Source organism: Tachypleus tridentatus, chromosome 13 (assembly GCF_004210375.1).
Source record: "Tachypleus tridentatus isolate NWPU-2018 chromosome 13, ASM421037v1, whole genome shotgun sequence".
Lineage (NCBI taxonomy): Eukaryota > Metazoa > Arthropoda > Merostomata > Xiphosura > Limulidae > Tachypleus > Tachypleus tridentatus.
Window position 1 is genome coordinate 202,660,363 of NC_134837.1, and position 15,220 is coordinate 202,675,582.

Sequence of the window (15,220 nt, forward strand, 5' to 3'; positions counted from 1 at the left end):
ACCAAAATAAATGAAGTTTCTAGGGGCCAGGCTATACGTAGAAAATATAAACTGTTTCCTGACATTTGAAGGTGACTGAAGAGGTAGGGCCTAAATAGTGGTCGGAATACAGTTCTATCACTCTTAGGCTTCGTTATCTGATTAATTTGACCTTTTACTACCACAATAAAGACTGGAATGCCAACTACAGGGTTTATTTTCTTATTCAGTACCACTCTATCTTATTTCTTTTTTATTATTTTTTTCTGAGAACGGTGCCTTTTCCACAACTGCCTGCAAACAGTGAAGGCTTGAGATAGATATGGGACGTTGAGAGTTTTAGCGCCATCTACTTCTGTTATCTTATTATATATATATTTTTTTTTATTTTACTCTTTTATTCTTTATATTCAAGGCTTGGCGAACGGAGGTTAAGACTGATTAGACGGTCAGTGAATGGGTCCTTCTTTCGTAGTTACATTCAAAAGCCAGGACACATTATACATTTCCACATCATAGATTGTGCTCTAGGAACATCATTTAGCTTTATATTTCTGTTAAGACTAGTTTCGAATCATCATCGTTTAGTTTGATTAGGCAGCCTTATGTTTCTGTTAGGACTTGTTTTGAATCATCATCATTTAGTTTGATTAATACACATTATACATAACGTTTTGACTCAGAAGAAATATTGACACAGCACTAACTAGCTAAGAAGTTCACCTGTGTATCAGTGAGTCCGTTTTGGTTGACCATGAAAGATATGCTGTATAAAAGAATGAGCATATAGTCTTCTAAATGTTATTCTACGGACGTTTAAAGTACTTAAATGAGGCGGTTTACTGCAACTTCTTCAACAAACGAGGACGACACATTTTCAAATTGGGAAAAACGAGTGCAAAAAAATCAATGACTGAAAAGTATTGTAGGTTTAGTAAATATATCTTAGAGATCCATGAAAATTATTCTATCTCTATAAGGTAATAAATTATCCCTCGTCTCCTTTACTAACCACTGTAGTTCTTTGCGATATATTAAATGTGTGTTTTTCATGTTGGTCCTGTAGTTCCATCACTATTATCATGGTATATTACCTTCAGGTATTACATAACGAATAAACAAGCGTTATTACAAAACCAAGAACAGACTCATCTTGGCCAAAGGTTCCCAAGTAGTCTTACATATATATACAGTTGAATACCTTAAATTAACCGTTTAAACTACAATACATAGGTGAATTGGTTGATACTAGCCACCAAATTATGTTTAACTTATGCCACACAGTTGGCACTGTCGCTAATAGCGACCAAGTATTGTTTTAATACACACTATACGGGTGACACTATTTGTTTGTTTGTTTTGAATTTCGCGCAAAGCTACTCGAGGGCTATTTGCGCTAGCCGTCCCTAATTTAGCAGTGTAAGTCTAGAGGGAAGGCAGCTAGTCATCACCACTTACCGCCAACTCTTGGGCTACTCTTTTACCAACGAAGAGTGGGATTGAACGTCACATTATAACGCCCCCACGGCTGAAAGGGTGAGCATGTTTGGTGCGACCGCGATTTGACCCCGCGACCCTCGAGTCAAACGCCTTAACACACTTGGCCATGTCGAGCCCGGTGACACTGTTGCTAGTAGCGACCAGTTTATCGTTTATCTATATACACTACACAGGTGCCATCACTACTACTAACAACAATCATATTGTGTTTAACTTTTTATGTTGCACAGTTGCCGTCGTTGCTACTCTCAACCAGTTTATTTTTAACTGCATCACTCTATGTAAGCCACTTAACAAATGAACGTTTAAAAAACTTAATGAAAATTGGTTAATCATTTTCGTCTGAAAGGAAATTCGAATGAACTGAAAAAGATCGCGATACTGGAAAATTCCAACATGTTATACAATACAGAATATTACACATCTCATTTGAACGCTGTATAAAGAGCGTGTAATGGCACCATGAGCAATAAATTTGACTCTTGTTTGTATTTGATTATAACTATATTCCATATAGGCTTCTGACTGTAGTAACATGTTATAACTCTTTCAACTACCCAATAAAGGAACACAATAAACCATAAGGTTTTCTTTACCGTCAGTCTACACTTTCAACTACCCAATAATTATATAATTATATAATATAATATAATATATATAATAGTTATATTTAGTTATATTTACTATTAGTTTACAATCACAACTACAAATGTTAGTGAGAAGTATTTACCACAAGGTTATATTTACTATCAGTTTACATTTACAACTACAAATGTTATGAGAGGTATTTACCACAAGGTTATATTTACTATCAGTTTACATTTACAACTACAAATGTTATGAGAAGTATTTACCACAAGGTTATATTTACTATCAGTTTACATTTACAACTACAAATGTTATGAGAAGTATTTACCACAAGGTTATATTTACTATCAGTTTACATTTACAACTACAAATGTTATGAGAAGTATTAACCACAAGGTTATATTTTCCAGTAATTTAACAAATGTAGATACCATCTTTCCGCATTTATCCTAACTGTGAAAGTTACGTTTAACACAGCTTCAAACAGTTAAGTTTAATAGAAATCAAACAGTCGTTTTTACAGTCATGTTTTATACAGTTCCATACACTCATGTTTATATCACCAGTCACGTTTGATACAGTTCCAAACAGTTATGTTTATACCAATGCTCATGTTTAATGAAGCTCCATACAGTCATGTTTATACCAAGCTATATTTAATACAGTTCCAAACAGTCATCTTTAATACAATTCCATACACTCGTGTTTATACCAATAGTCATCATTAATGCAGTTCCTTACACTCATGCTTATACCAACAGCCATTTTTATACAGTTCCAAACAGTCATGTTTATACCAACGTTCATGTTTAATGAAGCTCTATACAGTCATGTTTATACCAAGTCGTGTTTAATAAAGGTCCAAACTGTCATCTTTATACCAAGTCATATTTAATACAGTTCAAAACAGTCATCTTTAATACAGTTCAATACACTCATGTTTACACCAACAGTCATCTTTAATACAATTCCATACAATCATGTTTACAACCAGTGATGTCGAGTTTATACCAACAGTCATCTTTAATATAGTTCCATACAACCATGGTTATACCAACAGTCATGTTTAATACAGTTCCTTACACTCATGTTTATACCAACAGTCATGTTTAATACAGTTTCATACACTCATGTTTATATCACCAGTCACGTTTGATACAGTTCCAAACAGTCATGTTAATACCAATGTTCATGTTTAGTGAAGCTCCATACAGTCATGTTTATACCAAGTCCTATTTAATACACTTCCAAACCGTCAAGTTTATACCATGTCCAGTTTAATACAGTTTCATACACTGGTTTTATACCAAGAGTCATGTTTAATAGTTTCATACACTCATATTTATACCAACAGTTATGTTTAATACAGTTCTAAACAGTCATGTTTATACCAATAGTTATGATTAATATAGTTCCAAACGGATATGTTGATATAAATGGTCACGTTTAATACAGTTTCACACAGTCATGTTTACACCAACGGTCTTGTTTAATACAGTTACAAATAGTCATGTATGCATGTTATAAGCTATTTCTGTCATATTAAAACAATAATAGATTCCATATACATTTCTTTAGCTTCAGAAGGAAATTAAACAATAACAGGGTTTGTCCAATAACTTACTAAAACAATAACATGGTTTGTGCAATAATTTCTTATAAGAATTACATGGTTCGTCCAACAACTTACTAAAACGGTTTGTTTTATAACTCCCATGTTTTGCGTGTGTTGAATTGTAAGTTTAATTTCTTGTAAGTGGTAGATAAAACCATCTTATCACGCCGCACAAATTTTCAACATATTATTTCCTGGCGATATTCAACATCATTATATAATAAACGACTTTACTGCCTTTACAGCTTGGAGAAGCACCTCTCATGTTGGGTGCACATTAGATATCGTGCTATCCGCCTCCGGGGGTAGCAAGTGGAAGTACAAAACCACTATGAACGCGTGAACTACTGGTGTATTTTATCTATATCGGTCGTGTGGACACTAACTTCTGACTGCTGGCCTATTTTCTACAATATACAAGACCATTTCTCACGTCATGATGCATCTTGGGAATTCTAAAAACAAGCTAAATGTAGAATCTTCGTGCATGCGAGCTTAGAAATGTATCTAAGGGTCACTAGAAGTCGCCCACATTGCATCAGAAATAGACATTTACTAAAAACGAACATATAAAAACGCTCAGAATAAACACATATCCAACAAAAAGACAAACGATGCATGCAGCATTATTTAAACAGGTCATACAGCGCGTGATGTAATAAAGGCCCAATCTACAATCAATTTATTTTGTTACCCTAACCTGTTGATCATCTCAGTTATCGTGACTAAAATAAAACTAATTTTTCCTTTAAACTTATTTTAAAAAACACTCAGTTTACTTTCTATTTAGTTTTACCAACAGTACCTAATGGTACCACACCAAAAGTACGTATAACACGCTTAATGGTACCTTACTAAAACTATGTATAACACGACTTAATGGTACCATATCAAAAGTACGTATAACACGACTTAATGATACCACACCAAAAGTACGTATAACACGATTTAATGGGAGCACGTCAAAGGTACTTAATACGACTGTAACGGCATCACACGTATAACACTACAACAATGCTATGACACCGAAGTTACGTATAACACTACTACAATGCTATCACACCGAAGTTACGTATAACACAACTTGAATGGTACCACATCAAAGGTACGTAACACGAATGTAATGGCATCACACGTATAACACGACTACAATGCTATCTCACAAAAGGTATGTAGAACATATAACATGTGTATAATGATTTGACTCACAGGAAGTCCAGAGTGTCCTCAGGTAAAAAAAAATACTAAATGTCGCTGTAAAAAGTAACTCCTAATTTAAAAATCTAAACCATATTGTAAAAACTAAACTGTAATGTAAAAAATCTAAACTATACTGTAAAAACTAAACTGTAACGTAAAAAATCTAAACTATACTGTAAAAACTAAACTGTAACGTAAAAAATCTAAACTATACTGTAGAAACTAAACTGTACTGTACAAAATCTATACTATACTGTAAAATCTAAACTGTAATCTACAAAATCTAAACTACACTGTAAAAACTAAACTGTAATGTATAGTTAAAAGTAGTTTCAGTTTGAGAGTGAGCACGTAGGTATCTCGATGAGTAATAAAATCGAATCGCTCCACTATTGATATTGCTTCATTAAAACAATGAAGATCCATTGGATTGCTTTATTTTAATCCTGCTTCATTAAAACAATGAAGATCCGTTGGATTGCTTTATTTTAATCCTGCTTTATTAAAACAATGAAGATCCATTGGATTGCTTTATTTTAATCCTGCTTTATTAAAACAATGAAGATCCATTGGATTGCTTTATTTTAATCCTGCTTCATTAAAACAATGAAGATCAATTGGGTTGCTTTATTTTAATCCTGCTTTATTAAAACAATGAAGTTCCATTGGATTGCTTTATTTTAATCCTGCTTTATTAAAACAATGAAGATCCATTGGATTGCTTTATTTTAATCCTGCTTAAATTAAGTAACTTAATCTGTGAGACTTTGGGTGTGATTAAATATATCAATTGAAAAGGTTTGAGCTCTTGACTCCAAAATTGTAATTAGAACTCATATCGGTCAAGAGATAACAGGAACTGCAAACTGAAAGTTTGTGTTTGCGAAAAGACAACAACCAAAAACACGGAGCCATTCTATGAGTCGATATGCCGCGGCTAAAAATATCCTACTATGATGCTTCACATTTCTAATTTAGAAACTAAATCGCAATGTAGAAAATAAAACTGCTACTACTAAACTGTAAGCTGTTAAAGCAAAGAACCCAAATTAAACAAAAACTAAACCACTATGAAGTTATAATTCAATATTTTCATACTCAGTTTGAAATTTGTTATGTTTTTTTTACAGTGACTTCACTAAAAAAAAACAACTCAGATTTAATAAGTTTTGTGTTGTACCCTGTTCAGTATGATATACATTACGGTTATTTGATGCTGAAGTTGTTGTTTTATTAAATTTAATGCATACGCGTGAAATTTTTATAGCAGTAAGTTTGTTGTTGTATTGTGATTTCTGAACTTCCCTTCAATTATATTGACTTCAAGAGAAAACGTTCATTTTGTTAGGAACTCGAGTTTGGCAGAAGTTTCAACCACACTTGGTCAAACTGTTTAGCCTATTCGGTAGTTTGAACACTGGTTTTTTTCTACCTTTTCTAATTTACAGAAATAATCACATATTCTAATGTAGTTTTGATTGCGTGATGTTGTTTCTCAGACTATATACCATTTTCTGAACACTACATCAATCGAGACTTTGATCGTTTTATAATATTTATGAACTGATTCCTTTAGTTTCCACCGAACACTGATTACCAATATATAATTTTTTTTTAACTTAGATAGGAAGGAATTATCTTGTGGACTACGGTTTAAAGATTTGACGAGACATCTAATATTTCAACATCATTTTTAAATACTATATTGCCACCTAAACACTATCTCTGTATATACATATTTACACTAGTTATCCTTATTAAAGCCTACTGTTAGATTCCGTTATGAATAAACTAGTTGTCTTTCTTGAAGCTCATTGTTAGATTCTTATGTAAATAAACTACTAATCTTTATTCAAGTTTATTATTAAATTCCGGTATGAATAAACTAGTCATTTCTGTTAAAGTTTATTGTTCGATTCTGGTGTGAATAAACTAGTCATTTCTGTTGAATTTTATTGTTCGATTCTGGTGTGAATAAACTAGTCATCTCTGTTGAAGTTTATAATGAAATTCCGATGTGAATAAACTTGTTATTTTTGTTGAAGTTTATTGTTAGATTCTGGTGTAGATAAACTAGTTATCTTACTCTTTAAAGGAAACATGGAAACCAGAAACTCATCTACAGTATTACGTTTTTTCTTTAAATAAAATAAGAACTAGAACTATAATTACAGTTTGTAAGAATTCATCACCTACGTTCTCGAACTGTTTCTTAGTTCCAGTAATTTTGAAGTAATTGTTTTTGCCAGTATTATCACGAGAACTAATAGTAGAAGTGACACTTTGACGTAGAGCTACTGAATTTCTTATGTTTTCCAAGTCACATCGTTTCCCAAAATAACTGACATTATGTAGAGTTCCTACAGTACATACTGTCCCCTACATTCTAGCATAACTGTGTTATAACTTGACAGTTTTGGTAACCCATGGCAAAAATCGACAACGCAGGACGTTTTATAAACCATTTAGAAACTATAACGTTAATGAGAAGTTTTAAATCACTGTTGTTCCTGACAAAATAATGTAGAGTACAATTATGCTGTATCTTCTCCACGAATACTTTACAAAATTACTGAGTTCGCTTACAACAGAAGGAGCGCTGGAATAGGCACCACTAAACATGTATAGTTACACTCATGTGAAAAAGTTAGGACACTCTATGAAAGCCTGTGTAACGTTTTTGGATATATAGATATTTAATCTCAATTTTAACAATACTGAGAGATTATAGGAATATAACTAAACAATTAAAACTGAAGAAAAGACTTTTCAAGATCCTCTGTAAATGTAATTCTACAAAAATGCATATTCTAACTGAGGAAAAAGTTAGGACACCTACCCCCTAGTAGCTAGTGTTACCCCCTTTGGCTGAAATAACTGCAGTGAGACGCTTCTTGTAGCCATCTACCAGTTTCTGACATCGGTCTGAAGAAAGTTTGCCCCACTCCTCAATGCAGAATTCTTCCAGCTGTGAGATGTTTGAGGGGTTTCTTGCATGTACAGCCCGTTTCATGTCACCCCACAGCATCTCAATGGAATTAAGATCTGGGCTTTGACTCGGCCATTCCAGGACTCCCTATTTCTTAGTTTTCAACCAGTCCTTGGTGGATTTACTGGTATGTTTTGGGTCATTGTCGTGTTGCAGGGTCCAGTTCCGCTTCAGCTTTAATTTTCGTACAGATAGTCTCACATGATCCTCAAGCACCCTCTGATACACAGTAGAATTCATGGTGGATTCTATGATTATGAGCTGTCCAGGTCCTGCCGCAGCAAAGCAGCCCCAAACCATGACACTTCCACCTCCATGCTTCACAGTTGGTACGAGGTTCTTTTCCTGGAATGCTGTATTTGGTATACGCCAAACATGTCCTCTGTTCTGGTGTCCAAATAATTCAATTTTGGACTCACCTGTCCACAGAACATTATTCCAGAAGTCCTGGTCTTTGTCTACATTCTCTCTGGCAAACTTCAGTCTGGTCTTGATGTTTCTCTTAGAGAGCAAAGGTATCCTCCTTGCACACCTCCCATGCAAGTTAAACTTGTGCGGTCTCTTTCTGATTGTGGAGACATGCACTTTCACATCAACAGTAGCCAGAGCCTACTGTAGGTCTCGTGATGACATGTTAGGGTGTTTGGAGACCTCCTGTAGCATCTTACGGTCTGCTCTTGGGGTAAACTTGCTTGGACGACAAGACCTGGGCATTTTGGCAGTTGTTTTGAAAGCCATCCACTTGTTGACTATTTTCCGGACAGTGGAATGGCTGATTTCAAAATCTTTTGGGATCTTTTTAAATCCCTTAGCAGAGTCATAAGCTGCTACAATTTTCTTTCTGAAGGCCTCAGACAGCTCTTTTGCTCTCACCATGGTGTTTACTCTCACTTCAACAGTCAGGAGCACATCAAACTAAATGTCTGAGGTTTAAATTGGGCAAGCCTCATTCAAAATGCTGAGTAACGATCTTCTAATCATGTGCACCTGGTGTGATACACCTGTGTGTGAGTTAAGCCATTTTAAGTGGGAATAAATGTGGGGGTGTCCTAACTTTTTCCTCAGTTAGAATATGCATTTTTGTATTGGGTTGAGGAATAATTCGTGAGCGTTTTTTCAAGTTACAAAAATATATTCATAAATGAAACGCTTTCGCAAAATATTTCATGTCATTTGGTAGATAATTTTTTGCTCTAATAGATGGTGTGTTTGATTTTCATATGTCTTTAATTTTTGCTTTCATTTTCAGCTCATTAAATGGAATGTCAAGTGGACAAAATCGAGCATTTTCGACACCATCTGCTTTTCGCATTTAATGTCTTGCAATTTCGTTTAAAACAATGCATACTATATACCTAGGTATTACATGAAATAAAGTATCATAATAAATGTTTTGGGTGTAATGTGTTCATGCATTGAAGTATTGTATAGTCTTGCATGTAATGCTTGAATGAAATTATTTAAAAACGCTCACGAATTATTCCTCAACCTAATAGAATTACATTTACAGAAGATCTTGAAAAGTCTTTTCTGCAGTTTTACTTGTTTAGTTATATTCCTATAATCTCTCGGTAGTTTTAAAATTGAGATTAAATATATATATATATATCCAAACATGTTACAAAAATACACAGGTTTTCATAGGGTGTCCTATATTTTTCACATGACTGTATGTTTCCCAGTCGAATGACAGAGTGAATCGGACTCCACTTAAGTTGAATGAAAGGGTAGTTAGATTACTACAAAAGGATCAATCCCTTAAAAAATTCCCAGTTTTAAAAACCTGGAAAGATCTTTCAATAACTCCGAGTGTTTGAGACCAGGATTGATGTCTCTCTAACTCCCAGTTTTTAGACCACGTTCGATAATTTCTATAATTCCCAGTATTTTAGATAAAAAACAACATTTCAATAACTCCCAGTATTTTACATCAGAATGGTTGTTTCTATAACTTCCAGTATTCCAGGTTCAATATTTCAATAATTTCCAGTATTTTAGATCAGAATCAATGTTTCTATAACTCTTATTATTTTTATTATTTTTAGATCAAATCGATGTTTCTCTAACTCCCAGTATTTTAGATCAGGTCCGATATTTCAATAACATCTAATCTTTTAGATCAGGTCCGATATTTCAATAACATCTAATATTTTAGATAAGAATCGATGTTTCTATAACTCTCAGTATTTTAGGTCAGAATCGTTGTTTCTATAACTTCCAGTATTTTAGACCAGGTTCGATATTTCAATACTTTCCAGTATTTTAGATCAGAATCAATTTTTCTATAACTCCTATTATTTTTTAGATCAAATCGATGTTTCTATAACTCTCAGTATTTTAGATCAGGTCTGATATTTAAATAACACCTAATATTTTAGATCAGAGTCGATGTTTCAATAACTCCCTGTATTTTAGATCAAATCAATGTTTCTATAACTCCCAGTGTTTTAGACCAAGTTCGTTATTTTAATTAACACCCAGTATTTTAGACCAGGTCTGATATTTCAATAACACCTAATATTTTAGATCAGAGTCGATGTTTCAATAACTCCCAGTATTTTAGATCAAATCGATGTTTCTATAACTCCCAGTATTTTAAACCAGGTTCGATGTTTCAATAACTCCCAGTATTATTGATCATAATGGATGTTTCTATAACTCGCATTTTAGAGCAGGTTTGATACTTCAGTAACTCCACGTATTTCATACTTGGTTCGATGCTTCTATAACTCCCAGTTTCTTAGACCAAAGTTTGATGTTTAAAAAATGTCCAGTATTTTAGACCAGAATCCATGTTTCTATAACTCCCAGCATTTTAGATGAAATCGATATTTCTATAACTCGCAGTATTTTAGACCAGGTTTGATATTTTAAAAACTCTCAGTATTTTAGATCAAGTTCGATATTTCAATGACTCGCAGTATTTAAAACCAGGATTGATATTTTTATAACTCCCAGTATTTTATACCAGGTCCAATAATTTCTATAATTCACAGAATTTTAGATCAGAATTGACGTTTCTATAACTCCTATTATTTTTAGCTCAAATCGATGTTTTTATAACTCGCAGTATTATAGACCAAGTTCGATATTTGAATAACTCCCAGTGTTTTAGACCAGGTACGATATTTGAATAACTCCCAGTGTTTTAGACCAGGTTCGATATTTGAATACACTCAGTATTTTATACCAGGTTCGATATTTCTATAACTCCTAGTATTTTGGATCAAATCGATCGAAAACTCCCAGTATTTTGTACTAGGTTCGATATTTCAATAACACCTAATATTTTAGATCACAATCGATGTTTCAATAACTCCCAATGTTTGAGACCACAACAGATGTTTGAAGAGCTCCCAGTATTGTAGACCAGAATCAATTCTTCTATAGCTCAAAGTATTTTAGATCAGAATTGATGTTTTTATAACTCCCAGTATATTAGACCAAGTTCGTTATTTTAAAAACTCCGAGTATTTTATACCAGAATCGATGTTTCTACAACTCCAAGTATTTTTAGACCAGGTTCGATATTTCAATAACTCCCAGTATTTTAGACCTGGTCTGATATTTCAATAACACTCAGTATTTTAGACCAAGTTTGATATTTCAATCACTCCCAGTATTTTAGACCAGGATTAATAATTTCTATAATTCACAGTATTTCAGACCAGAATCGATGTTTCTATAACTCCCTGTATTTTAGACCAGGATTAATAATTTCTATAATTCACATTATTTTAGACCAGGTTCGATATTTCAATAACTCCCACTGTTTTAGATCAGAATCGATATTTTTATAACTCCCAGCATTTTAAACCAAGTTCTATATTTCAGTAACTCCCAGTATTTTATATAAGAATCGATGTTTCAATAACTCCTAGTATTTTGGATCAAATTGATATTTCTATAACTCGCAGTATCTTATTCCACTTTCGATATTTCAAAAAAACCTAATATTTTAGATCAGAATCGACGTTTCTATAACTCCAAGTGTTTCAGACGATGACAGATGTTAGGAATAGCTCCCAGTGTTGTAGACCAGAATCGATTCTTCAAAAACTCAAAGTATTTTAGATCAGAATTGATGTTTTTACAACTCCCAGTACTTTAGACGAAGTTCGTTATTTTAAAAACTCCCATTATTTTAGACCAGGTTCAATATTTCAATAACTCCGAGTTTATTATACCAGGTTCAATAATTTATATAATTCACATATTTTAAACCAGGTTCGCTAATTTCTATAATTCACAGTATTTTAGACAAAATTGTATATTTCTATAACTCCCAGAATTTTAAATCAAATTAATGTTTCTATAACTCCCAGAATTTTAAATCAAATTAATGTTTCTATAACTCCCAGTGTTTTAGACCAGGTTCGATATTTCTATAACTCCCAGTACCTTAGATCAGGTTCAATGTTTAAATAACTTCTGGTATTTTAGATCGGAATCGATGTTTCTATAACTTCCAGTAGTTTAGATCAGTATTGATGTTTCTATAACTGCCAGCATTTTAGACGAAGTTCGATATTTCAATAACACCCAGTATTTCAGATCAAATCGATATTTCTATAACTCCCAGTATTTTCAACCAGGTTCTATGTTTCAATAACACTCAGTATTTAAGATCAGAATCGATGTTTCTATAACTCCCAGCATTTCAGATCAAATCGATGTTTCTATAACTCGCAGTATTTTAGATGAAGTTCGATATTTCAATAGTTCTCAGTATTTTAGATCAGGTTGGATACTTCAATATATTTTAGATCATAATCGATGTTCCTTTAACTCCCAGTATCTTAAACCAGGTTCGATGTATAAATAATTTCCAGTATTTTAGATCGAATCGATGTTTTTATAACTCCCAGTATTTTTAACGAGGTTCGATGTTTCAATAATTTCAGTATTTTAGATCACACTTGATTTTTCTATAACTCTCAGTATTTTAGATAAGATTCGATGTTTCAATAACACCTAATATTTTAAATCAAATTCGAAGTTTCTATAACTCTCAGTAGTTGAGATCAAAATCGATTTTTCTATAACTCCCAGTATTTTAGACCAGGTTCAATATTTCTATAACTCCCAGCATTTTAGACCAGGCTCGATATTTCAATAACACCCAGTATTTTAGATCAGAATTGATGTTTCAATAACTCCCAGTATTTTAGAGAATGTTCGATATTTCAACAAATCCTAGTATTTGAGACATGTTCCTAAGTTTCACCGCAATATGCGTGTAATAAAAAGCCTTCTGGTATCTAACACAATACTAAATTAACTAGCACTGTACACTTGATTTTAATTACAAAGTAAGAAACGTTTCAGTTGACGGTCTAAGGGTGCTTGTACTAAACTTACTTTTGTAAAATCAGCTGCACGTGCAATAAAACTGACACTCAAGGTTAGATGCACATGTAGTAAACTGACACTCAAGGTAATCTGTAGGTTTATCGAACTGAAATGTACAAGGTTTTAACTGTAGGTTTATCAAAGAAACTCTCAAGGTTTTAGCTGTACGTTTATCAAAGAAACTCTCAAGGTTTTAGCTGTACGTTTATCAAAGAAACTCTCAAGGTTTTAACTGTAGGTTTATCAAAGAAACTCTCAAGGTTTTAACTGTACGTTTATCAAACTTAAGCAATGAGTTAGATTGAGGTATTTTCATTTATATGTTGTCTCTACCACTTAAAACCGTTTTAACTTTACCATGTACAAAGTAACACTATGTTAACTTCTACCATGTACAACGTAGCACCATATTATCCTCTACCATGTACAACATAACAAACAACTCGTTAACCTCCATGTACAACCTAAAGACTACCATAACATGTATCATACCAAGTAATGTTTATCAAAGTGTTCTCTCTGTTTGTCTTATTAGAAAATGTGGTAAATTAAGTAAGATTTTAATAGAGTTTCCACTGTTCTGTTACTCCTAGCACAGGAGAAAGCTTCGAGCCCGTTATGAACAAACGCACCATTTAGTGAAACACAGAGGATACACAAAAGTCAATAGATATCGAAAAATATGGACATTTCCGAACTAAGCACATGACGGATCTGGTAGTCTATGGGGCAGTCACTACAAGAAATCAGTAAAATACATGATACAAAAGCCGGAAAAGAAGGATGGGAAATACAACAGCAACTTTACAGGTTTATCTTAAAGTGTTCATTTATCATAATTATTATCACAGCAGCTGAGAACACGGGCTTTCGTTAAACGTAGCTCTTAATAGCTACAACACGGGTTTCATGTATAAGAATTATTACCTCAGCTACTGACAACACAGGCTTAAGTTTATCATAGCTCTTACATTAGCGGCTGACACAGGCTTTAGTTTCTCGTACTTATTATATTAGCGGTTCAAACAGACCTTGGTTTATCGCACCTCTTATATTAGTGGCTGACACAGGCTTTCATTTATCGTAACTATTACTTTAGCAGCTGATACAGGCCTTTGTTTATCACAGCTCTAGAATTAGCAGTTCATACAAACTTTACTTTGTCATTACTATTACTTTAGGGGCTGACCAAGACTTTAGTTTATCATATTAACGGCTGGAAATATTCCATAAAGTTATTTTATGTGTATGCCACGAAGTTCCAAAGTTAAACAACAGAACTCATCATACAAAGATATGTTAGTCAGAGTTAAAATCGGTTACAGTTATGAATACCGGTGTGTTTGTTCCTCAGAGTTGGTAGAAAAGAAACAACGGCTCACAGGTACCTAGATATTGTAAAAATAGCGACTCCCTAATACAGTTCTCAATTCGATTTGGACTTACCTTTCTTGCTACAATGGTGTAAGATGAGGCACATTTAACTCTAGAGCTAACTAATCGGAATAGACGTGACTTCAATAGAGTTCCGGATACTGTCCACTACTCATACTGCTGAAACACAACACTTGCTGGTCAGTCGAGCTGGAAAGCTGTAACGAACACCTGCTACCATCTGAACCAGACCGAAACTCACCATTTAGTCACGGCCCATCAGTCGCGTTGCTTTCACGTGCACCACGGCACTGGCTGCGTGTCCTTTCCGGCTTCTTACGTCATCCTACACTCGTAGCCAATCGTGCCGACGGAAGTCTACAAGTCATCAAAGGCTTGCAACGTACAGAAGAGGAACGACCGAGATAGCCCACAGGGAAAATGAATAGAATGAACCTACAGAGTTGTATTCTGTGTTTATTTAAAAACTCCAGGACATCATCAGTGCGAGGAGTGAAGTCTTCATATATATGTATTTTCAACTGCAGGAACACACTTCTCATACTACAGCTGTATTGTCAACAAGTAAAATAATTCCCCAGAGCAGCTGAATTGTCAGCAAA

General features: G+C 33.7%; 1 protein-coding gene across 7 annotated transcripts in view; it reads right to left on the minus strand.

The window, feature by feature from the left end:
• Positions 1-15,220, minus strand: part of LOC143237789 (protein grainyhead-like) — a 119,141-nt gene that overhangs the window by 62,173 nt on the left and 41,748 nt on the right. For 2 of the 7 annotated variants that reach the window (XM_076477379.1, XM_076477377.1), the window contains exon 1: positions 14,670-14,886. The exons of 4 other annotated variants lie outside the window; for them this stretch is intronic. The gene's annotated coding sequence lies outside the window, so the exon portion shown is untranslated. Of the gene's footprint in view, positions 1-14,669; positions 14,887-15,220 lie in introns of those variants that run through there. One more of the 7 variants, XM_076477382.1, reaches the window with a different exon arrangement.